At 41.2% G+C, this 26,576-nt stretch overlaps 1 non-coding gene and 1 pseudogene across 1 annotated transcript; one reads left to right on the forward strand and one right to left on the reverse strand.

The window, feature by feature from the left end:
• Nucleotides 1-11,620: 11,620 nt before the first annotated feature.
• trnal-uaa lies at nucleotides 11,621-11,703 on the reverse strand. The gene has a single exon. It is a non-coding gene; the product is annotated as a tRNA-Leu (tRNA).
• A 7,620-nt stretch (nucleotides 11,704-19,323) lies between these two features.
• LOC120575213 lies at nucleotides 19,324-24,980 on the forward strand (annotated as a pseudogene).
• Nucleotides 24,981-26,576: the final 1,596 nt, after the last annotated feature.

Below are 26,576 nucleotides of genomic sequence, written 5' to 3' on the forward strand. Positions count from 1 at the left end.
TGATATGTGATATAGAAACCCTCCTGTTGTCCTCGGGTATAACCTGTTTTCAAAGTTTTTATTTCAGAAATAAAGGTTTTGTTTGGGCGTCTGGTAAGGATGCCCCCTGGGCGCCTCCCTAGGGAGGTGTTCCAGGCACGTCCAGCTGGGAGGAGGCCTCGGGGAAGACCCAGGACTAGGTGGAGGGACGTCCAGCTGGGAGGAGGCCTCGGGGAAGACCCAGGACTAGGTGGAGGCACGTCCAGCTGGGAGGAGGCCTCGGGGAAGACCCAGGACTAGGTGGAGGGACGTCCAGCTGGGAGGAGGCCTCGGGGAAGACCCAGGACTAGGTGGAGGCACGTCCAGCAGGGAGGAGGCCTTGGGGAAGACCCAGGACTAGGTGGAGGGACGTCCAGCTGGGAGGAGGCCTCGGGGAAGACCCAGGACTAGGCAATTGCTTGCAACTGTGCGGTCTGCTCTTTAATGGCCTTTGATGGATAGATGAATAGATAGATGGATAGATGGATGGATAGATAGATAGATAGATAGATAGATAGATAGATAGATAGATAGATAGATAGATAGATAGATAGATAGATGGACTTTATTAATCCCAAACTGGGAAACTACTGTGTTATAGCAGCAAGTTACATATACAGTAAATACAAGAAATATACTAGAAATAATAGATAAGATGAAATAAAATAACACAAGATACTATACTTACAATATATAATATTAAATCTAAAGTAACCAGTGTAGCATCATGCTGAAATATAGTGATGAGAGTTATCTCACACAGAGTGAAATATGAGCAGAAGAGAAATGTTCAGAAATGGCTTAAAGTTTTATTTTTTATAGTTCAATTTATTAAATTTTTATTTATTTATATTTTTGTTTTATTTATGTAAAGCTTTATTTATTACTTTATTAGCTTTATTATTTATTTATTATTTATTACCGGTGTGAGTCTCCCTCTGACCACCGGGGGGCAGCAGAGCAACAGAGACACAGAGACCTGCAGACAGACAGAGACACAGACACACACAGACAGACAGAGAGACAGACAGAGAGACAGAAAGAGAGAGGGACACACACAGACAGACAAACAGACAGACAGACACACAGACAGACAGAAGAGAAAACAAAAAAAAAAAAAAAAAACTAAAAACAAAAACAAAACACAAGGCAAATAAAATTAACAATAAAAAGGTTTAAACAAGGGGGGGGTGGGGGGGGGTGTTGATTGACGGGAGTTTGGCAGCCGAGCAGAGGAAGTCAGAAAGTGGAAACTGGTCCTTCCGGTCCACCGATACTGCCGCTGCAGCAGAGTTCATGCTTCTCACTGATTATCCTTTCAACACCCACCAGTGCTAGCTTTTCAGTTTAATTTAAGGACTCCAAGATGAACACCTTTAATTGCTTTGGCACATTTAGTGAAACAAATTCCAAGTACAATCCTCACACCACTCTATGTGACCTGCAAAAGGTGATGACTCTATCAAACACATGAACTCCTGTTTCAAATGTAAATAAATCCAGCAGTGAATAAATCATTGCCATCAAAACAAAAGGTTCCTTTATTTGCTATATTATTATATATATTATATATTCCTTCATTGCTCATAGACATCTTCTGAGATGACAGTGTGCTCTGAGAGTGTGCTAGTTACCCACTCGGTTATATTGTCCAGCTGCTAACGTTGTATATTTAGGCAGCTGAATAGTACTGATATCAGCCATGGCACTGACTGTATCTTCTCATTGTATCTACACACCAGCTAACCGCAAATACACAAAGGAAGCTCGTACAAAAATAAAGATGTACAACAGCAAAATGACCAGGAACTGTTGAACAAGATTTGGCCAATCAGCTGCTTTATTCAGACTTCTTCTGCAGGTAGAACTAAACCTTGCTGACAGATTAGACTAAAATGTGGTCTAAATTGAATCGAGTTTGGTGTAAAGATTAAATGTCTAAAAACACATTTTCTGTATTTATATAGTCAGACAGACAGACAGACAGGCAGACAGACGAGGGTTTTGGAGGTTACTTTGTTCGACCTTTGTCGTTTTTTACAAAGTTTTTGTCGTATTTTTTTTACATTTGGGGCATTTTTTCTGATGTTTTTGTCGTGTTTTTTTCTACTTTTTGAAGCTTTTTCCAATTTAGTTAAAGCATTTGTGAAATATTGAGTAACGATACGAAACAAAATCATCAAACAAATCAAACAATGTTGTGCATCAGGGGGTTAAAACTACAGTTTGTAGTACAAATACTCTTACTTAAGTTATAGAAGCCATCTTAAGTATCACTACCAGAGACACAGTAATAAAAATACTTTATAGCAGCTTTATGTTCTGAAGTAATGTAAAACATGAATATAATACATGGTGCATGGTGCAAGTCACTCTGATGTTGATATGCAACCAAATACTTTACTGTGTGTGTGTGTGTGTGTGTGTGTGTGTGTGTGTGCATGTTTTTGTCTCTTTCTATGAATATTTTTCTGTCATTTTTGCCCTTTTGTGTATCTCTGTGTGTGTTTGTGGGGGTGTGGGTGTTTGCAGGTGTGTGTTGCGTCTGTGTGTGTGTGTGTGTGTGTGTGTGTGTGTGTGTGTGTGTGTGTGTGTGTGTGTGTTGGGGCGTGTGTGTTCATACCTGTATGAACCTGAGTGTGTGTAATGACAGGTATTTCCCAGAGGCCTGTTGGAACAGATACTTCAATATGTGAAGTATGGAGGTTAAAAAAACCCAGAGAAAGTCACACACACACACACACACACACACACACACACACACACACACACACACACACACACACACACACACACACACACACACACACACAAAAACACACACACACACTTCATCTCTAATCTCTGCATTGATCTGTGGTTAACTTTGTCAGGATCAAACCCACCATTAACCATTTCAAACTGACTTTAATCCAATCTACCTGAGCCATGAAGTGTTTTCAGCTTCAGGAAGAACACACATGTAGAAACAGATCCCAGATATTAAATAATAATAAGAAGCTAATCGTCGGCAATATTGAGCTTGGAATTATTACAGGTTTCCCATGTTTTATTACGCCGAGATTAACAACTTTAAAGCCTGGTTAGATGTGAGGAAAAAGTTGTAACTAAAGCCCAGTTCAGACCAAAGATTTGCTACGAGACAAATCCGTTTTAGAACGTTGCGGGAACAGTTTCAGCGAGTCTGAACCGGCGCGTGGACGTGAAAGTTGTCACGTGACTTGTGTTCACAGCAGGGCAAACTGTGGCGTGAAAAGGAACAATGAACATGTGTATAGTTGCATTTGAGAGTAATATGATTCAAATGAATGCAAACTATTCTGATCTGCAAGGCCTACTCAATGCATGTTGTGCCATAGCAATAATAAATGACTCTAGTCCTGTGAACAGCTGACCTAATATATAACAGTCATATAGTTTTACAAAGTTTAATAGTCATTCGACGATTGTGCAAAAGCAACACACACACACACACACACACACACACACACACACACACACACACACACACACACACACCGAAAAGGCTGAAAAAAAGGCCAGGATGTAGACACTTTGGCCCTCGGTCCGGACCAAATGAACCCAACTGCAGATGTAAAAGCACCCCGAGTCATTTCAGCAGCCTGCGTTGGTGTTTCTGCTTATTGTGATGTCATTTCCTGGAGGATCTTCAAATGCTTCGCATCCTTAAAATCAGAACAACCCGAGCTAAAAGGTCAAGTAAGTAAATGAACCAGAATCATTAGTTAAAGTATTGAAATTGTGTCATTAGATAAAATGACGCGTTTTTGAGTTCAATGGGTGAGGAGATATTTAGTATTTGGTTGTCACAATGTGTCAGAGTGTCTTTCAGGGTGGATTACTTCTTGGTACAATGAGTTGTGAAATATAAAAGGGATACATATTTCAAGGCAACACCTTAAGCTTTCATTTACAGAACTAGTCATTAGATAGTTGCATTCAGTATGGACGCCACTGTAAAACTACTCAAGATGGGCTTCTCTCATTGGTCAATCCATGGTTGATCACATGATGAATAAGTGTGGCCCTGATCTCATCAGAGATGTCTCTCCTTCCTCTTCTTCCCTCCTCCTCCCCGTTGTTGTCCCATGTCTCTCCCTCCTCCTCCCCTTGCTCTCTGTCTATTGTTGGCATCCATTGTTCAAAACAGGTCATCTGACCTTTGACCTCTGTATAAGCCTATAGGCCTAAAGCAGTGATTGGTTAGTGTTCAGTTATGACATAATGTGTTTGTAAATGTGAGGAGTGTGTGTGCGTGCCCTGGTAAATAAGTGAAGCATTTTGATTGGTTGTGTTTAGAAAAGGAAAGCAAGTCACTTCCTGTTAGATTTTTGTGTCTTAGGTAGAGAACTGTGTGTAATGTTTTGAAAAAAGTGTTTTATGCAATTGAAAACTGAATGAAAGGCTGAGAAATAGCTTCTGGTTTTGGAGATTTGCTGTGTAGTTTTGCACTTTGAGTGAAAGGTTTCAAAAATCGTGTGACATGAAAAGATTTTGTGTGTAAGCAGATGGAAAAAAGTGTGATGTAGGAATTAACACAAGAGTAAAACGTGACAGCCATCATCCCCGGTCTGCAGGAAACCTCCATCATGTCATGGGTTGAAGACATCAGATTAACACCCCAGTGGGTGTGTCTGTGTATCTGTGTATCTGTGTGTCTGTGTGTCTGTGTGTGTATGTGTGTGTGTTTGTGTGTGTGTGTGTGTGTCTTTGTGTCTGTGTTTGTGTATGTGTGTGTGTGTCTGTGTGTGTGTGTGTGTGTCTTTGTGTCTGTGTGTGTGTGTGTTTGTGTGTGTGTGTGTGTGTGTGCGTGCACATGCTTTTGTCTCTTTTTATAATTTTTTTTCTGGCACTTTTGTCCTTTTGTGTGTCTCTGGGCATGCGTGTTTGTATGGGTGTTTGCAGGCGTGTGTTGTGTGTGTGTGTGTGTTGGGCGTGTGTGTTCATACCTGTATGAACCTGAGTGTGTGTAATGACAGGTATTTCCCAGAGGCCTGTTGGAACAGAGACTTCAATATGTGAAGTTTGGAGGTTAAAAAAAACAGAGAAAGTCACACACACACACACACACACACACACACACACACACACACACACACACACACACACACACACACTTCATCTCTAATCTCTGCATTAATCTGTGGTTAACTTTGTCAGGATCAAACCCACCATTAACCATTTCAAACTGACTTTAATCCAATCTACCTGAGCCATGAAGTGTTTTCAGCTTCAGGAAGAACACACATGTAGAAACAGATCCCCTTAAATAATAATAAGAAGCTAATCGTCGGCAATATTGAGCTTGGAATTATTACAGGTGTCCCATGTTTTATTACGCCGAGATTAACAACTTTAAAGTCTGGTTAGATTTGTGTGACTTACATTTCCACTCAGAGGTACAAACACACAAAGCTGAGTCGAAGAAACGGAGGAACTGTTGGTTTGGAACAAAAAGAGTTTAAGGAACAGATTCATCGCTGCAGAATCTTGGCAGCAGATGAATAGAAACAGATCTGCTGTCAGTCGTTATTGTGTGCTCATGTTCACGGTGAAACCGGTGTCTTACATAAAGAAATCATTGCATCTCGGACAGTGTGGTAAACTGATTAACTGTTATTAAAAAAGAACAAAAACGTCAGAGAAAAATGACATAAAAACCATTGTAGAAAGTGTAAAGGAACCAACCAGTTGTGTGTTTAATGGTCTTATCATTTCAACTGGACTTGTAGCCGTTATATAGTTGGCTAGTTTAATTTAGAATAAAACCAACGCATTCTTATGAACGGGTTCGTATGATATCCTACGAAAACTAGGAGACCGCAGCTGGTCACGTGACATCGGCTACAGAGCTCCGTGCTACAGGCGACAATTACTAGCCGTTTAAGCCGCTACAGAGCTCCATGCTACAGAGCGAAAGTTGCTAGCTGTTTAAGCCGCTACAGAGCTCCATGCCACAGAGCGAAAGTTGCTAGCTGTTTAAGCCGCTACAGAGCTCTGTGCTACAGAGCGACAGTTGCTAGCTGTTTAAGCCGCAACAGAGCTTTGTGCTACAGAGTGACAGTTGCTAGCTGTTGAAGCCGCTACGAGCAACAGTTGCTAGCTGTTTAAGCCACTACGGAGCTCCGTGCTACAGAGCGACAGCTGCTAGCTGTTTAAGCCACTACCGAGCGACAGTTGCTAGCTGTTTAAGCCACTACCGAGCGACAGTTGCTAGCTGTTTAAGCCACTACAGAGCTCCGTGCTACAGAGCGACAGTTGCTAGCTGTTTAAGCTGCTACAGAGCGACAGTTGCTAGCTGTTTAAGCTGCTACAGAGCTCCGTGCTACAGAGCGACAGTTGCTAGCTGTTTAAGCCGCTACCGAGTGACAGTTGCTAGCTGTTTAAGCCGCTACAGAGCTCCGTGCTACAGAGCGATAGTTGCTAGCTGTTTAAGCCGCTACTGAGTGACAGTTGCTAGCTGTTTAAGTCGCTACAGAGCTTCGTGCCGCAGGCTACGGTGCTCCGCATGGTGCTCCGCATGGTGCTCCGCATGGTGCTCCGCATGGTGACGTGACATCGGCTACAGAGCTCCGTGCTACAGGCGACAATTACTAGCCGTTTAAGCCGCTACAGAGCTCCATGCTACAGAGCGAAAGTTGCTAGCTGTTTAAGCCGCTACAGAGCTCCGTGCTACAGAGCGAAAGTTGCTAGCTGTTTAAGCCGCTACAGAGCTCTGTGCTACAGAGCGACAGTTGCTAGCTGTTTAAGCCGCAACAGAGCTTTGTGCTACAGAGTGACAGTTGCTAGCTGTTGAAGCCGCTACGAGCAACAGTTGCTAGCTGTTTAAGCCACTACAGAGCTCCTGTACAGACGACAGCTACATGCTGTTTGCCACTACCACCGAAACACAGTTGCTAGCTGTTTAAGCCACTACCGGCGTTACAGTTGCTAGCTGTTTAAGCCACTACAGAGCTCCGTGCAGCGCAGAGCGACAGTTGTTAGCTGTTTAAGCTGCTACAGAGCGACAGTTGCTAGCTGTTTAAGCTGCTACAGAGTCCGTGCGTGAAGCGACAGTTGCTAGCTGTTTAAGCCGCTACCGAGTGACAGTTGCTAGCTGTTTAAGCCGCTACAGAGCTCCGTGCTACAGAGCGATAGTTGCTAGCTGTTTAAGCCGCTACTGAGTGACAGTTGCTAGCTGTTTAAGTCGCTACAGAGCTTCGTGCCGCAGGCTACGGTGCTCCGCATGGTGCTCCGCATGGTGCTCCGCATGGTGCTCCGCATGGTGCTCCGTTGTATCAGAAGTAGTTGGTAGTTCAGTTACCTGAGAATAGGTGACTGTGAGCCAGGTACAGAGCACCGCGAGCTGCCGGTTGTTTCGGCGGAGATTACGGTTAAGTGTAGGCAAGAAAAAGTGAGCGTTATGGGGCGACAACAGTTAAGTTTAGGCACCAAAACGACTTGTTAAGTTCAGGAAAAGATGGTGGTTTGGGTTAAAACACTCCCTAAGAACACACATTCCCCTGACCACATCCCTACACGGCCAGCCGCGTTCTTATACAGCAGCCATCAATGTGGCGCAGTAGAAGCAGAAAGTGGCATGAAAAGAAAAGACTCAAGTAAAGAACGAGTACCTCAACATTTGGACTGAAGTACAGTACTGGAGTAAATGTACTTAGTTACAGGGTTCGAAATGAGGGGGGTCTGGGGGGGTCCTGGACCCCCCATAAGTCATTAGGGACCCCCTATAAGAATTTATTTTTAGATTTTGGGGGGTCCCCGACAAATACTTTTTAACATTAAAAATGATTGTGAAAATTATAGGTCTTTAGTGACGTTTTATATTTATAACAATAATTTATTTATTTCCTAGCGCAATTGGGCAGCAATCAGGGCAGCTAATAGCATCACAGATTGTTGTTGTGGTCCTCCGGCGCATACAGTACAGTCTATGGCGCAGACACGTATGTTATTGTTGAACGCGGCAAAAACGAAGCCTCACAAAGAGTGAAATCCCTAATGAAAATCCTGTAAGTGTCGGTTATATGTTTATATCTCCATAATAATTGCTTATTATAGTAAAATATTTGGAGTTGGTGTTCCTATATCAAAAGTTGCATTAACTAACTTAGATACCCAGTGTAACGTAATGATTAGAAGAGTGCGTTTGTCAACGTTTCTTGCTAGCTGTATGTGTATGAAGCATAGGTATGAAGCCAAATAATCTGCCAGCTAACAGCAGACATATAGCAGTTAGACTAGTTATTCAAAGCTAGCATAACAACCTAATTGTCCAGTAGGGTTGGGTACCGAAACTCTGTGCCAATAGGGAACCGGTACCGACGTAAACGGTAGTAACGAGACCGAATAAGAACGAAAGTTTCGGTGCCTCATTTCGGTGCTTGACTTTACACTACACCTGACAGCATGTAACGTTAGCCTACCTTTAGCTAGCAGCTGGATTAAACACCGGTAAAATGCTGACAGCTAACGTTAAACGTTTTTTTTACCATGTTTTATTGTTTATGCACATTGTAAAGCACTTTGTGACATTGTCTGTGAAAAGCGCTGTATAAATAAAATTTACTTACTTACTTACTTACTTAAACAGTGTAAAGTGCGACTGTATTTCACTGTGGAGGACTTCAACAGCGGAATGTAACAGTCTGCTCTGCAGCGCAGCAGCAGCTGCCGTTGTCGCAATTCATAGATATACAGTATGTTTATATGGTCGGAATTAAACAACACAGACGGTGCGTTCACTTGCAGCTGCCGTTGTCGGAATTAAACAACACAGACGGTGCGTTCACTCGCAGCTGCCGTTGTCGGAATTAAACAACAAATACGGTGCATTCACTTAAAACAGGTAGCCTCGTGGTGCATTCACAGTATTTGTAAAATACCCTTTTCCCATCTGGGGTTCAACAGCAATTTACTGGTGAAATAAGTTATTGTTATAGTTATTACATTATTATTAAATCTTTAATTTTGACCATGGCCTTAGCAATAAACAAGTCACTGACTGTTGTTTACTACCCTTATTTTTTTTATTCTTCTTTTTATTTTTAACTTTATTGAAAAGTACCGGTTCAGGCACCGTTTAGGCACCGTTTAGGCACCGGCACCGTTTTAAAAGTATCGATTTAGCACCGGAATCGGAAAAAAAAAAACGATACCCAACCCTATTGTCCAGTCAGTGATTTTGAATAATGTGGTTACTATTGGATTATTGTCATTTTAATGGCTTTCAGTCATGTTATAATATCTTACTTCTTTTTTTTTTTTAAACGTGTCCCTAAAGATTTTAGTTCAGGTTATAGATTGACTACTTTAAAACAAAGTAAACCATCTAATGTAGGTACAGTCTTTATAGACATCATTATTATTCAATCCAGCGGCTAGTTGTTTTACAAATTCCATTAACATAAGGGATGAGAAATGCCATTTGTATTTGATCAAACCCTTTGAAGGTGCATGGTGCTGCCATAATGAGTACACCTGGTGGATTTAGGTAACTTAGTTAACTTCCTTGCTCAAGGAAAGAATGACCTGTTATCCACTTTGTCATGTCAGGGATTTATATAAGGTGCTGTAACTTTGTTGCTCCAGAATTAGAGGGTTACCTGTTAGATTATAGCCAATCCACTTCTCCAGACACCACTACAATACTGGGACTAGCCCAAACCATGAAAAACATCCCAAGACCATTATCCCACCTTCAAAATATGTCAATATAATTTTGCCTGCAGTATATAGTGTAGCAAGGTAGTCTTCAGTATCTTTTATAATTACATTTTAGGGGACCCCCCAAGAGTCCTAAGTCATTTCGAACCCTGCTTAGTTACTTTCCACCACTGGTGACAACATAAATACTGATGTGTGTGATGTATGTATGTATCAAAGACAGAACATGTTTAGAAGGAGTTATGTGAATAAACAGAAACTTCATTGTAACGTGAGGGTTTAATGAGCGACAGCTGAGTGAGTGATTGAAGGTTTACGAGATGGATAGAACGCCCGGAGGTGATTAAAGCAAACTTCCAAAGAATTCAGACGCCGTCACACCCTGAAGAGAAGGAGCGATCTTGTCTTTATTATCAGTCATAATTTATTTGTTTAATATTAAATGTTTGAGGATTGCTCGAAGAAAGGCAACAGAAACCTGTAGCTGCTGTACTTAAGTGTACATTTGAGGTACTTTACTTCAAAATTAGGCCCTATGTTCCCACATTTCTATGATTTTTTTCAAAATTAGGCCACATTTTCCCACATTTCTAAGATTTCTTTTCCAAAATTAAGCCCTATGTTCGCACATTTTCTTTTTCATAAATTTGTATCACATTTTTACTTCAAATACATTTCACTGCTAAATATTTGTACTTCAGTGAGATTTTGAAAGCAGGACTTTTATTTGAGCTACTTTAACTTCAGTGAAGATCTGACTTGGTCCCGCTATGTTTCTGTAGAGACACCCCCCGCTCAGTGTGTCTGCCTGCATGGATCTATACAGCACTGCGTGTGCGTGTGTGTATGTGTGTGTGTTCACACACAGCAGACTGCAGCTCTGTTCTGCAGGCTTATATCCTCTCAACGACAACTAAAAAAACCTGCGTTTAAACCCATTAAGCACATTAAATTGCATGTGAACATGCAGATATGCTCAGCTCTCACAGGCTGCTTTTATAGCAACAATGTAATTCAGACACAAAGGCAATTCAAAGTGCTTTACACAAAACATACACAGCAAATAAAACATTAAAATGAAAAGAGTTTAGAAGCAGAGAAGTGTAGGGAGGATTATGTGACCGCAGAGAAAGCAACGGCAAACAGATACGTTTTAAGCCCTTCCCCAAATGTAAGTGCAGCTCCTGTGTGTGTCAAATATGCTGATGATGTGACCTTTTGTCTGAAGGCCTCTTTCACCTGCAGGCACATACCTGCTGTGCTCAGACCTGCAGCTCAAACACCACTCATGTCTCTCTCTGAATGCATGGCTGCATCAATGTGCACCCTGGACAAGTTGGAAAACAAAAAAGGGTTTGTGAGTTGACATTTCTTCATAAATCATCCCAAAACACAATTTATCTACGACTCAAGGCTGATTTATGCTTCTGTGTGAAATCAACGCTGCGGCTACATATGTAGGTACGTGGAGACCCTACGCCGTGGCCTGACATGCACCTGTGTGTGCACACACACACGCACAACGCACACACAAACATGCACACTCCCTGCGCACGCATGAACGCACACACATATGCACACACACTCCACACGCACCTGCACACACACACACACACACACACACACACTCCCCATGCAACTGCACACACACACCTGCACGCCGTATATATATATATATATATATATATATAGGAGTGTTTATTATATATATATATATATATATATATATATATATATATATATATATATATATATATATATATATACACACACACATATAACAATGTCTTCAGTGTGTACATGTAGTGTCCAGAATCTGGTTTGGTTGTTCCCTATTTAAAAAAACTCTATAGAGGGAATAGGGAGTGAATGCTTTCCAACACAGCTCCTGTAACATTCCAGTTACACCATGTGAAACCACTCTGAGCAGGGTTTGAACCTGCACAGGGGTAACCCCATTGGATTTTAAGTCCAACACCTTAACCACTCGGCCACCACAGCAGAACAGAATCTGCCGCTCTCACACTGAACTCGGATCAGCTTCACAAAAACCGCTGCAGCGTGCAGAACTCAAAAGAGGAAAGTCTGCAGCTGTTCTCTAATGCATAAATGAAACAAGAAGACAAGGCCCAATCTATATTACATTATATTATACCTTCACTCTGACTTTGTAACCCCAGTTCAAGAGAGGGAAAACTCCTTTGTTCCGTGTTTTCGGCTTCTTTTGCACATGTAGAGTATTTAGAGATTGCTTCTGTGGTGCAGTATATATTACGTACAGGTACTTTATGTCTTTGTATTGTTGTCTTTTTGGTTATTTGTGCGTTGTTTGTATGTTTTTTTATCTTAAATCCCATTTGGGACGATAAAGAGACTGAAGTGAAGAAGCGTTTTCATTTCTTTTCCGTTACTTCTCATTCGACGACCTTTTAGTTTTCTAGGTAGTGAAAGTTTTGTGAGACACACCTGTGTGTGCCTGCAGGCGATAAGCCCCGCCCTCTCAGGTAACAGCAGTTATGTAAGGTTTTCTGATGGGTTCATGATGGAGCAGGTTTCCCCCAAGGCAGGTTGTTAGAGAGAGAGAGAGAGAGTGTGTGAGTGTGTGTGTGTGTGTGTGTGTGTGTGTGTAAGTCTTTTTTATTTCAGTTGTAAAAATAAGTCCCAAACTATTTATGTTTTTAGGAGGGAGATATCAACTATGGTCCGTTACACCACTACTGTTTATTCAAGTTCAATTACAATTACAATTCATTGATCAGTATAAAATGTATTTAAAAGTAGAAAATGTTACACTCCATAAAGTTTTTTGTTCATAACACAAGTTTAATGGGCCGGGGCCGGATTGACTTCTTTGTTCGGTCCGGATGCGAACCTCGGTCCGGACTTTGTGAAACCCTCGTCTAAAGTCTAAAGATGCATGCGATAAAATGAGAAGAAAATCAAATTTACTGCGAAAACCGAGATATGTTTTCTGTGTATGGAGATTTAAACGACGCAACGTTTGTTAGGGCTGTAAGAAAAAAATCAATGCACTTGAGAATCGCAATATTTTATTTTGCAATACTGTATCGATTTTTTTTGTTTACGTGTGTGGGTATGCATGTGTATGTGTGTGTATGTGTATGTGTATGTGTGTGTGTGTGTGTGTGTGTGTGTGTGTGTGTGTGTGTGTGTGTGTGTGTGTAAACTAGTGCTGTCAGTTAAACGCGTTATTAACGGCGTTATTGCAAACCCATTTTAACGGCGTGCATTGTTTTTTAGCGCGAGATTATCGTTCTTTTTGGCCTAGCAAACTTTGTAGTTTTTTTTCACATGCTGTTGCAACAACTAGTAACGTTAGAAAAACTACAACACCACACCGGATCTAGCTAGACCGGAAACTAAACAACAGGCACGCCGCACACACTTGTTTGGGTTTGCGAGCCGGCCAAAGAGTAGCAGGCTAACGTTAAGTTTTGAGTGGATGGCGAGCGCGAGACGCCGAAATGAACGCCACTAAGATTCAGAATGGAAAGTTTACTTTTAAAAAGTTGCCAAATGGTTCCATTGACAACACCAAAGTGATCTGTGTGTTTTTGTCGTTGTGAACTGAGCTATCATCGCAGCACGTCCAGTCTGAAATACCACTTGATGGCCGAGCACACAGTTGATGGCCGAGCACACAGTTGATGGCCGAGCACACAGTTGATGGCCGAGCACACAGTTGATGGCCGAGCACACAGTTGATGGCCGAGCACACAGCTGATGGCCAAACACACAGCTGATGGCCAAACACACAGCTGATGGTCGAACATACAGCTGATGACCGAACATACAGCTGATGGTCGAGCACACAGCTGATGACCGAACATACAGCTGATGGTCGAGCACACAGCTGATGCCAATTCTCCCCCCCTCGTCAAAGCCTGGCGACAAAAGCACAAAGCAAGCCGATCCACTTTTCCATGTTGATAAGAGCAGTAACATGAGAAAAAAATAATGGGACAAAAAGAAATCAAGGGACATTTAGAATAGATAAAAATGTGCGATTAATTGCAATTAATTATGAGTTAACTATGGCATTAATGCGATTAATCATGATTAAATATTTTAATCGTTTGACAGCACAAGTGTAAACACAATAGCTGTCAGTAGTTGAGCAGAGCGAGGGCCACCGTTTGTTCTGAAGCTTTGTGAATATTGAATATTTTTCTGAGCACGTTGATCCGACAGTATGAGAAGAATAGACGGAGACTCTTCTCAACTCAAGAAGATCTGCAAAGATGAATGGATTAGTCATCAAAGATGAATGGATTAGTCATCAAAGATGACTGGATTAGTCATCAACTATTAAATTAATCTCAAACGATTCTGATAATCCATTAATCAGTTTGAGTCATTTTCTTTATGTAAAAACAATGTGTCAACTCTTTTCTCTCCTCTGTGACAGTAAACTGAAATCTTTTTATCCCTTTGTCGTGTCCCTTGCATGTCCTTCTGTTATGTTTAAACATATTTTCTGTGGCCGTGCTGTGTCCATAACATACGGTTCGTGACAAAGCATTTCCCTTTGGGAATAGGGCTGCACAATTAATCGCAATTGTATTGAAATCGCAATATGGTCTAGTGCAATATCCAAATCGCAGGGGGGCGCAATATTTGTTACTATCGTGAATCATATCGCAATATCAGTCAAAATAATGGCAATTCAATATTTTCCTCATATCGTGCAGCCCTATTTGGGGACAATAAAGTCTAACGTCTAAAGCGGAGGGTTGTCAAATGTATCACTCAAAGGTCCTGCATCTGATTTTAGTTTCAGGTCAGGGGGTTTGGAACGATTGGCGATAACAAAAACAGTTAATCAACTAACTTTTAAGCAACACACATTCAAGTTGAGGTCTCCGTTTTCCTGCTCGACCTTTGTACCGATACCACGACCTGGAATACTAAAACCTACTTTCTGTCTAATAAGTTTTTTTTTTTATTTCAGTTGTAAAAATAATTTTTAGGAAGGAGATATCAACTACGGTCTGTTACACCACTACTGTTTATTCAAGTTCAATTACAATTCATTGATCAGTATAAAATGTATTTTTAAGTAGAAAATGTTACACTCCATAAGGTTTTGTGTTCATAACACAAGTTTAATGGGCCTGGGCCGGATTGACTTCTTTGTTCGGTCCGGATGCGAACCTCGGTCCGGACTTTGTGAAACCCTCGTCTAAAGTCTAAAGATGCATGCGATAAAATGAGAAGAAAATCAAATTTACTGCGAAAACCGAGATATGTTTTCTGTGTATGGAGATTTAAACGACGCAACGTATGCTAGGGCTGTAAGAAAAAATCAATACACTTGAGTATCGTAATGTTTTATTTTGCAATAATGTATAGATTTTCAAAAACGCAATATCGTTTTTTTTTAGTTAGTTTTTTTAGTTCACATGTATTCTTTGTAAGACAGCGGTTCATGTTTATGTTGTGTTTAAACCCCTACCGTTAGATGGCTATGCTGAGATGCACCACTAGTGTCCTCACCTAACAGTGGCTAGCGGTGCCTGAATTTTTGCTAGAAGCTAATAATGTAGCTATGGCTGAACCCCATGTAAGACCGGCTCCCGCTGCATTGGCATGGCATCAGACTGCAATAGCATCAGACCTTTATGCACATCATGTCTTTTTTTTAAATATTAGTTTTTCTAAAATTATACTTTAAAAAAATCCCAATATATCGCCTTACGCACAGTATTTAAATATATTGCAACATATTGAATCGTGACCCATGTATTGTGATACGACTTCTGTGGACTTTGGTGAAAGTTAGTTTTTGTAAAATTGTCGTTACAAACGTGTCGTAACGTGCGATAATGTAATTACAGCGATTACATGAGAGGCACGACTGGGCAGAAACTTCAAAAGATTCTATGTGTGATTATAAGTCCATCCTTGGAGTGATCTCAGTCATTTAGTTTAAACGATTTGAGTGCTTTTGTGCGACAGTGTGGGTGTGTCTGCGTGGTATTCTGCTGCCGGCGTGTTCCCATCATGTCAGCTCTCAGGCTGCAGGGGAAACTGACAGACAGGTACACTACTACTCCCACATACTAACTCAACCTGAATTTACGCAATGTCTCATAAGTTTGTTTAAGAAGCGGGTAAACTTTTATAACTTTTTAAAAGTCAGCTTCAAAAATTTTAAACTGTGCCATGGATAAGAAATGTTAATGTGCAGCTGTGTTTTAAAAGAACAGGAGGCAATAATGATGAAAAAATAGAGTAATAGATATAATATGACGGAGAGAAAGTCAGTTAACTGTTGCTTTTTTGTCCGACAAACAGTATGCAAAGTGGTGCAAAATAAGCACAACCCTATCCCTAACCCCCTAAACCCTAAACCCTTAACCCCCTAACCCTTACAGACTTAAAAACTTACAAGCATGATTATGCAATTCAAGTGTGGGAAATGAAGGAATGGAGAGCTGCAAGGGTTACACTTTACTTGAAGGTATCTACATAAGAGTGACATGACACTGTCATGAACGTGTCATAAACATTATAAACAAGTCATAAACTCCATGACTGTGTCCATGACATTGTCATGTGTTCATGACATTGTCATGTGTTCATGACAGTGTCATGTTACTCTCATGTAGATACCTTCAAGTGACGTGCGCCGGGCAATGCATCTGCCTTTGTCTTCTCTCATTAACTGCTCAGTCGTCGGACATCGAGATAACTTTTCCTATACCAAACCCTAACCCATAGAAGTATAAAGGAAAGTGTCCACTGGCAGCGCCATTTCCACACTTCCCATTCCTTGTCTCTGTGAGAAGCTGAGCAATGCATTCTGGGAGCGTTGCAGCGTCTTTTGAGAGACCTGCTTCCAAAATCAAATTATCTGTAGAGCTGGAGATCTTTGCCCGGGTTCGGTCTTAATTTCTATCATTTTTTATCATTTTACACGGGCTTGGGCCGGGCTAGCTCTCTGGGTTGCGCAGTAAATGAGAGGTCAGGTGATGCATTTTGGTTGCACCGGGAAAGAAAGCAAAGTCTGAGGTGTGGAAAACTTTTGACCATGTGCATAATGAGAATAATGAGCCATTGATTTATGTGAAATGCAAAAGAAGCGACATTCTGTTAAAGTATGACAGAAAGAAAAGAGTTGTGTACGTGCACATATTTGAATAATGTCGGGCTGTTAATGGGTTCGGGCTTTTAAAAAGCTGTCAATCAAAATGTACTTGACAGGCTCGGGCCCAATTCTGTCTGTCTCGGGCCTTATCGGGCTTAACTTTTAAAGTCCGATCACAGCTCTATTCTGAATCTGTTCCAAAGCTCACATAACATGCTCTGATTCACTCTGATTAGAAATCACAGTTGCCTAATCATGTGCACCAACAGCACAAAGCCAGCTGCAATGACTTTGCAGTTTGGCCATTACCTGTCTCTAAATGACTCCACTTGTTGTGGGCGAAGTGTGGCAGCAGATGTTTTTAGAGATCAGCTGAAAAGTGCAGTTTTGGCGTTTGGTTTGGCAGAAAGATGTGCTTGTGTTTCTGCAGCTCAGACTTCTAGGCTCTAGTTGCGTGAATCAAGGGATGACATACAAAGGAGAAACTTTCAGACAACGTATCTGATCCCTTCCTGTTCTTTGGAATGCGCTTTGGTCGACGCACTTAAACCAGACTCAGAATCCACTGATCTCTTTCGTTTGTCACATATATTTTCTGTTATCATTCAAACTTCATATTGATATGTTTTCTTCATTTTCACAAGTGGTACTCAGCAGTCATTAAACCGTGTGGCTACAAACCAAAGGAACCCCAACTGATTGACAGCTCAGCTCTTATATACCAGCTGATGCAATTACTGCCTCAATCAGCTGATTGTCAGAAGGCTGTGACGATACACCACCTACCAAGATCAATTAACACAACTTGCTAGTTTACTGTCAATATCAATGCATTTATGCACAATTCATCAAAATAAAAGCTAACATGGCTCCAACAACATATGTGAAGAATATCAATACACACTACCGCTCAGATCATTATTGAAGCACAACAGTGCAATGTGACTCCTAATATTGAGTTGGTTCTCTGCATCTTAGCCATTCTTTCCCCAATATTTGGTTCCCCTGGTCTGGGTTAGTCTGGGTAAATAAAATTGAATTGAATTAACGATTTAGCTTTAAAAACCCAGAATGGACAAACTCTTGTTGTTTGGTTTTTAAGGGAGAAAAAATTTAGCCTACAAATTACATCTGTACAGTTCGGTTTTCGCTGTTTCAATTGCAACTGCTGCAGTTTCTTCGCCCGCCATTTTTCACAAGTTTGCAAAAAACATGTTAGTGGCCCCGTAGCTTCCGCTCCGTAGCAAAGATGGCGGCCGTTGAGTGTGAGTAATGTCCAGCGTTCCACACTCAACGTTTTGATCATTTTGAGTATACATCATTAGGATTGGGCATCGAGAACCGGTTCCTAATTGGAAAATCGTTTATTTATTGGAATCGTTTGGAAAAGTTTGGTTTCAAATCCAATCAGCGGTTCCAAATTTAACATGAGCAAGTTTCTGATTTCCATAGCGCCCGCTTGTTGTGTTGTGTGGGTTTATTCTTCGTTGAAAAAGCTCAGTAGTCCACCAAACCACCATTGAATAAAAATAAACCTTTCCTCTTATCTATGAAATAAGACCCGTTTGAACTCCACCCCTCAAAGAATCGGAATCGAGAGGAACCGGAATCATCCGGACATGTGCTCTTCCTATAGAAAACATTTTCTTCCAAAGCTGCATCTCATTGGCAAATCTTCACAGTAAAGATTTCAGTGTCTATAAATTAATCTGTAATGATTTAAAAGGGGTCAGCCATATGTTCCCACATTTCTAAGATTTTTCTTCAAATTAGGTCACTTCAAATGTTAGGGTTAGGGTGGGTTAGGGGTTAGGCGAACATAGGGCCTAATTTTGAAAAAAATCTTAGAAATGTGGGAACTTAGGGCTGTGGGAACATAGGCACGCTCCCGATTTAAAATACCTAACAGCACCTTTAAGTGCAATAATCTCTCTTAAACTCTGCGGCTTTCTTTCTATTTCCAATGTTGTTACCAACGGTCTTTGCACCTGAGTTTCCCAATCTTATCTCAGACTTTTTTATTGAGCTTAACAGAATATAAAGGGTTTCTACTTATTGTCCTTGGCTGTGTTTGCTCAGGATCCATACTGCTGACAAAGACCCTGATCAAACAAGAGGTTTACTCTTTAAGCCACGGCACAATCACAGGCTGCCAACAGCTACCCAACTTGTAAAAACTTTATAAGGGTTTTTCTTTTACAGCTGCAGAGTGATTGATTGCTTTTTCTATGCTGGGCTGGGCGTGAACTGTAAATCTAAATGTCACCCGTGTCTGAACTCGCCCTGCAGATCTTGTAGACCCTTGTAGAAAACGAGAGATGGCGTGACGAAGACTCTGGGCACGTACAGGTGATTGTATAAGTGGATTCCACATTTCTCAGACACACCCATGGCCCGTTAACCTCATTAGCTCGCTGCTGAGTTAAACAAGGACAGGCGTCTCCTCCCAGGCTTGGCAAGCGCTCGCCATCCTTTCCCTCCGCCTCTTCACAAAACTCATACAACAGTATAAAACATCAGCCGCTCTATCAGAGTTTCTCCACTCTCTCCCGAGCATCTGAAGCAGATAGACAGCTTTCACTCTTCAACGCCAAACAGAAAGACCAGAATGTCTTCCTACTCCCAGTCCATCAGCGGTGGTGGGGGCGGTGGCTTCATGCGCAGCAGCAGCCGATCCATGTACGGAGGATCTGGAGGCTCTGGTGTCAGAATCTCCTCCGGTGGCTCCTCCATGTCCATGTTTGGCGGCGGCGGCGGCGGCGGTGGAGCTGGCTATGGCTTCGGCTCTGGTGGCGGGTGGCGGAGCAGGTGGCGGTGGTGGCGGAGTAGGAAGTTCCTTTGCCTTTGGCCTTGGCGCCGCAGCAGGTGGTGGTGGTGGTGGTGGCGGCGGAGGAGGCAGCGGCGTGGACATCTCCGCCAACGAGAAGGCCACCATGCAGAACCTGAACGACCGCCTGGCGACCTACCTGGACAAGGTGCGCAAGCTGGAGAAGGCCAACAGCGAGCTGGAACTGAAGATCAGACAGTTCCTGGAGAGCAAGGTCGGCCCGTCGGCCAGAGACTACAGCCACTTTTTCGTCACCATCGCAGAGCTGCAGGGGAAGGTAGGCTCACCGGGGACACCCCCAAAACTGTCTGCATGCAACAACAGGAAGGTGTAGAATAATCCTTAGGGATGGGAATGCGCAGAGGCCCGACAAAATGAAATTATACATAAGATAAGATAGGATATATTTTGTTGTTCCCGAAGTGAAATATGTTTTGAACTCTGTCCGTTCCGCAGCTTTACAAAATCAACACAAAATACAGAAAATAAGCATCTCTCAACACATACTCTTATGCAACACAAACATGCTTTCATATACTGTAGATTAGATAGGTACATACTACTGTCATGCTACTTTGAAGAATCTAAAATATAAGACGTGTTTTCAGTTATTTCACACTTTTTTGTTAAGTACATAATTCCATATGTGTTCATTCATAGCTTTGATGCCTTCAGTGAGAATCTACAATGTAAATAGTCATGAAAATAAAAAGGAAACGCATTGAATGAGAAGGTGTGTCCAAACTTTTGGCCTGTACTGTATATAGTAAGCACATAAACTCTTTTCATTGGTATTTTTTAATGGAACAACCCTGTCGGCTGCATTCTCCACAATAAGTGTAGCACAGCCCTTGTACAATAAGATATTGCACAACTAACATATTGCCCAACCCCAATAGCCTACGTAATTATTGTGATATTCTGTGATATATTGCAACCTATTACCTTGTTTCCAACATCAAATTATTTCGCCAGAGAAACACTTTGTCAACGTCTGTTTTATCTGATCAGATGAATGTCTGTGTTTGTTCATCTCACTTAATTTTTAACGCTGCAAAATGAGATTGTCAAGCAGACAAACTGACTTTGTTTGAATCCAAATCAATTTTTATCAAAAGCAGCATAGCGTAGACATCAGTCATTTAGTTCTCTTGCTCTTTAGGATTATTTAACGGTTTATGTTGGACTTTATTTGGGGGAATTGGGCTCTTTATTTGCCAAGGAACCACTTAACGGTGAATAGAAAGAACTAGGGCTGCAGCTAACGATTGCTTTCACCGTGTGATTAATGTGTGGTTGATTTTCTGGATGAATGGATGAGTAGTTTGGTCTCTAAAATGTGAATCAGTGTTTCCCAAAGTCCAAGATGACGTCCTCAAATGTCTTGTTTTGTCCACAACTCAAAGATATTTAGTTTCCTGTCCCAGAGGAGAGAAGAAACTAGAAAATATTCACATTTAGTTTACCTATTTTATCATTAAAAAAATTACTCAAAATGATTAATTGATTATCTAAATAGTGTAATTTGTCAGCAGTGTTTGCTATGTTACTGGCAAATCTGCTGTCAGCCCTTTTGATTTTGTTTCATGCCTCCACGGTGACACATTAAGCTTATCAACACCAACATGAAGGCTGGCTGGGTTGTGCACTATATCATCGTGCAATAAGAAGGTTATTGGGGTTATGCAATATGTTAGTGGTTCAATACATAGGGCTGTTGGATTGTTCAATATGTCATTATGTACTGCATATGTTATGTGAAAATGTGTCATTTGTGCAATATGTAGGCTATTGGGGTTGTTCATTATGTTTTGAGTCGCTATACAAGCGCTATACAAATTCAATTTATTATTATTTTTATTATTATTTGTGCAATTCATAAGCTATTTGGGATGTGCATTATGTTAGTTGTTAGTGCATTGTGTCATTTGTGCAAAATGTACAGGGTTGTTCAATTAGAAAGTGCCACTGAAAGGAGGAGTTAATGTGCTTACTATATAGGTACTTGTCTAATGTATATGAGAGCATTTGTGTTGCATGAGAGTATGTGTTGAGAGATGCTTATTTCCTGTATTTCGTGTTGTCTTTGTAAGGCTGCGGAGCAGAGTCCAAAAAAATTTTCCTTCGGGGACAATAAAGTATATCTTATCTTATCTAAATCTATCTTAGTAAGTCTGTTAAAACAAAGGATGACCATGAAAAGCTGACAGTATTCCTTTTCCTCTCCCAGATCCAGGACGCTACCAGGATCAATGGCGGCATCTACCTCTCCATTGACAACGCCAAGCTGGCAGCTGATGACTTCAGGATGAAGTAAGTTGATTCATTCATTCACGAGTCGTCACACTTAGCGTTGATTCATGGTCCTGCGTTGGATCTACGTGGCAGGTAGCCTACATACGCAGGGCAGAAACAAATGCTTTGTTTTCCCTGCAGGTTTGAGAACGAGCTGGCCATGCGTCAGTCGGTGGAGGCCGACATCGCCGGGCTGAGGCGAGTCCTGGACGAGCTGACTTTGAGCCGGACCGACCTGGAGATGCAGATCGAGGGTCTGAAGGAGGAACTCATCTTCCTCAAGAAGAACCACGAGGAGGTGAGAGCACTGAAAGATCTCTGTGAGCCCATCGGGTATTTCAGAGCCGGCCTGTACTGGTGTACTGGAACGATTGGTGCGCCATGTTTATGTTCCTCTTTTAGATAAAAAGCCAAGTCTAACTCGTTATGACTCGTTGTGACTTGGACATGACACAGGGGGTTTTCTGACATTTTTGGGGGGTTTTTCTCAACGTTTTCTCCAATGTTCTTGCTGTTTTTTCTTTTCTTATTATCTTGAACGTTTCTTTACTCATCTGGACCACCGGGGCCATTAGCATCTGCCTACCCTGCCTATACCATGGGCCGGCCCTGATTGGGGGGAAATTAAACAATAAATAAAGTTAAACAAAAATAGGTTTACATTCAAGATTCTAGCGGTTAAAAGTTTCCTCTGGTTTGATGCGTCTCCGTGTGTTTGTGTGCAGGAGCTGCTGGCGATGCGAACGCAGATGAGCGGCCAGGTGAACGTGGAGGTGGACGCCGCTCCAGCCGTGGACCTCCAGAAGGTCATCGAGGAGGTCAGGGAGCACTATGAAAACGTCGCCAACAAGAGCCGCAAAGAACTGGAGGCCTGGTTCCAGTCCCAGGTAAGGACCACTGAAACGTCTTAACGATTGTTGGATGGGTTGTGATGAAATGTGGTCGTCTGACTTTTCATCCAGCGCCACCATCATCATTACCTGCAGACACACCGGGTATAGCTGCCCCACCCTTTCGTTTGAAAACTCCCATCTAAATATTTTAGGAAAAGAGTGGAAAAAAAAGTTTAATAATTTTAGAAAAAAAAAGTTTAATATTTTTAGAAAAAAAAAGTTTAATATTTTTAGAAAAAAAAAGTTTAATATTTTTAGAAAAAAAACGTTAATATTTTTAGAAAAAAAAGTTTAATATTTTTAGAAAAAAAAGTTTAATATTTTTAGAAAAAAAGTATTTATGTAATGAAAAATGAAAAAAAAAAATTTGAGTTTGAAAACTTTTGAAAAAAGTTGAACATTTTAGAAAAAAAGTTGAACATTTTTGAAAAAAGTTGCAAATTTTCGAAAAAAAAAAGAGTTAAAATTTTTTGAAAAAGAGTTGAATGAATTTTGGAAAAACGTCTGAATATTTTTAGAAAAAAAGGCGAATATTTAGAAATACAGGTGAATATTTTCAGAAAAAAAGTTGAATATGTTTAGAAAAAAAAGTCTACTATAAAAGGAAAAAGGGAAAAAAATATATTTGAAAAAAGTCAACATTTTTTAGAACCCATTTAGTTCCAGTGTGAACGCCGCCTGCTGTTTCTCTCTCCAGTCAGAACAGCTGAACAAAGAAGTCGCCGTCAGCACAGAAACTCTCCACTCGTCCAAATCAGAGATCACAGAGCTCAAGAGAACGCTGCAGGGCCTGGAGATCGAGCTACAGTCGCAGCTCAGCATGGTGAGAAAGTAACTATATACATAAGTACATATACTCCAGTACTGTCCCTCAGTCCAACATTTCAGAGAGAAATATTGTACTTCTTACTCCACTACATTCATCTGTTCCAGCTTTAGTTACTAGTTACTTTAGTTACTTTACACACTAAGATTCCAGCACACAAAACACATGTAGTTTATTCTTTCTTTTTCTTTACATTTAATACTTTAACCACATTCTCTTGATAATACTTACAGACTTTTACTGAAGTAACATTTTCACTGCAGTATTTTTACAGTGTGGTGTTAGAACTTTTACTGCAGTAAAGGATCAGAATACTTCTTCCAGCGCTGGTAAAGTGTCTCTTTGTGCGGCTGTGAATCTTCTCTTCTGCAGAAAGCGTCTTTGGAGTCGACTCTGGCCGAGACGCAGAACCGCTACGCCATGCAGCTGAACGGGTACCAGATGCAGGTGAGTGGTCTGGAGCAGCAGCTGGTGTCGCTGAGGGCCGACCTGGAGAGACAGGGACAGGAGTACCAGATGCTGCTGGACATCAAGACCAGACTGGAGATGGAGATCGCCGAGTACAGGAGGCTGCTGGACGGAGAGGGTGGCGGCGGCGGTGGCGGCGGCAGCAGCAGCAGCAGCAGCAGGTGAAATAAGCAAAGTGTTGATTCCCGTTTGAAAAAGAAAAGGAAACAGTTATTTTAACTTTACGGAACAAACGGAGCGACGTCCCGTTCGGCTTCACTAGCGTAAACTTTGGGAAGTAAAGTAACGTCTGATTTTAACGGAGGAAGAGAGCGGCAGCAGGTAGTTTAAACTACTCAGGCTACATCTACATCGCTACGTTTTTGGTTTTTTTCTGTAGCAGCTAGACATCTACTAACTGTCGCTGATACGGCCGAGCTTTGACGGAGGTCTGTAATGGCTTAAAAACAAGCAACTCTCTCTCTCTGCGCACGGCGTTCGTAGGCGGCCACTGTAGCCGGCATCACGTGACCAGCCGGCGTTCTCCTTTTGTATGATATCGTATGCTTTAGTGTGCATACATTTTCGTACGATATCATACGGAGCAGTTTATGAGAATGCATTGTATGAATAAAAACCTGACTGTGGTGTTTGTCTCTCTCTCTCCTGCAGCGTCACCATTTCCAGCTCCACCGCCCCCACCCAAAAAACCAGCACGAAAACCTCCAAAACCAAAGTGATCACGGTGGTAGAGGAGATTGTGGACGGGAAGGTGGTGAGCTCATCCTCAGAGACCATCGGGTAAACCCTGGGAGCTCCAGCAGACAGAAACACGCAAATAAACACAATAAAAGTCTGCCGAGGTGCTTCAAAATAAAACGCCGTGTGTTGCGTCTTCTGTTCAAACTCAAGTGTCTGATGCCTACCATACACTAGACCAGAGATCTTTAACAGGGGGTCCTCAGAGTCACTGCAGGGGGGGGCTCCAAAAGTTCTTTTCAAAAATGAAAATGTCTAAACATAATTCCCATGTATTATTAGCAAATATAAATCCCCACTGATGATAGGCTTACTGGCCTACACACTCAAAAATGGAGGTACGACACAAGAACATTTACATTTACTTACAGCTACACTATTTGACATATATTGATGTTAAGAGTACAGCATTGTTTTTTAGGAGGCCAGAACTGGACCTTTGGACTAACTTGAGGGTAAACAATGAAAGAGAAGGGTACATGATTGTCTTTTAAAAGGGAACCTCTCCTGTGACAAGCATTAGGTTCTCAATGGTACTTCTATTTCTGAGTGTGTACAGCATCAACAAACCGAAAAACACAGCCTTAAATTCAAAAGTCCAAAGTTCTAACTGTAAGGCCCTGAAATACATCAAGTCAACACTATTTTACAAGCGGAAGATGGAGTCCCGGACTAATTTGAGGGTACGAAATAAACAAGAAGGGTACACGACCGTCTTTTTAAAAGGGTATCTCTCCTGCGACAAGCATCTGTACCCTTTAATGTACACAACAGTGCTTCTGTTTTTGTGTGTGTATAGGTAAGATAGTCACTAAGATAGCCATCCACAGATGAAGTCAATCCTAAAGATTCACTGTACCACATAAAACATGATTTATAAAACCATGCCAACAATTAATAATAGTATAGTATTCTAAGCAAAGTATTCTATGCACTAAAAGGTATAAAGGCTTCAGGATGCCCTACATGTTATTGTAGGCCCAGTTTAATATGCAACTTAATTTTATACAATATATGTAGTACTGCTAAGATTGTTTTTTTCAAAGAAATTAGGCCCTATGTTCCCACAGCCCTATGTTCCCACATTTCGAAGATTTTTCTTAAAATTAGGCCCTATGTTAGGGTTACGGTTAGTTTTGGGTTAAAATGCAACACCTGGGATGGGCACTGCGAGGGTCACGGGCACAAGAGGATCAATGGTCTGAATAAAACACTTAAAAAACTCCTTAAAAAAACAAGTTCGGTTATGTAAAAGCTTTTTAAAAGAAAGCCAGATATTAAAAGCAGGTTAAAAGAACCACTGGACAGGACGGACAGCGGGAGCATAACTTTAACTTTAAATAAAAGGTTACCTCCACACCTGCCCTGGCCTCTCTCCTGGAGATATTACAAAATAAATGCTTAAAATAAAAATAATAAATGCCCCGGCGCCGCAATACAAAATAAATTCTATTCTATTAAAAAGGACTAAAAACATTTAAAAAGTCTAAAATACAATTTGAATGACTTGCCCTTGAGGTTAAAAAGCACATTAACACCATTAAAAATTAGTAATAAGTGCTGAGGTTTAAAAGTGCTTAAAAAGTAAAAGTGCCACACAATAAATAACCATAAATAATTTAAAATACATCATAGAATACAACCACACTGTTAGTCATGCATAAAACCAATGGCATGTGTATTATCATGTTAATTAAGAATAGAGAAAGAAACAGT

The sequence above is a fragment of the Perca fluviatilis genome, chromosome 15 (assembly GCF_010015445.1).
Source record: "Perca fluviatilis chromosome 15, GENO_Pfluv_1.0, whole genome shotgun sequence".
In the NCBI taxonomy this organism is placed as follows: Eukaryota; Metazoa; Chordata; class Actinopteri; order Perciformes; family Percidae; genus Perca; species Perca fluviatilis.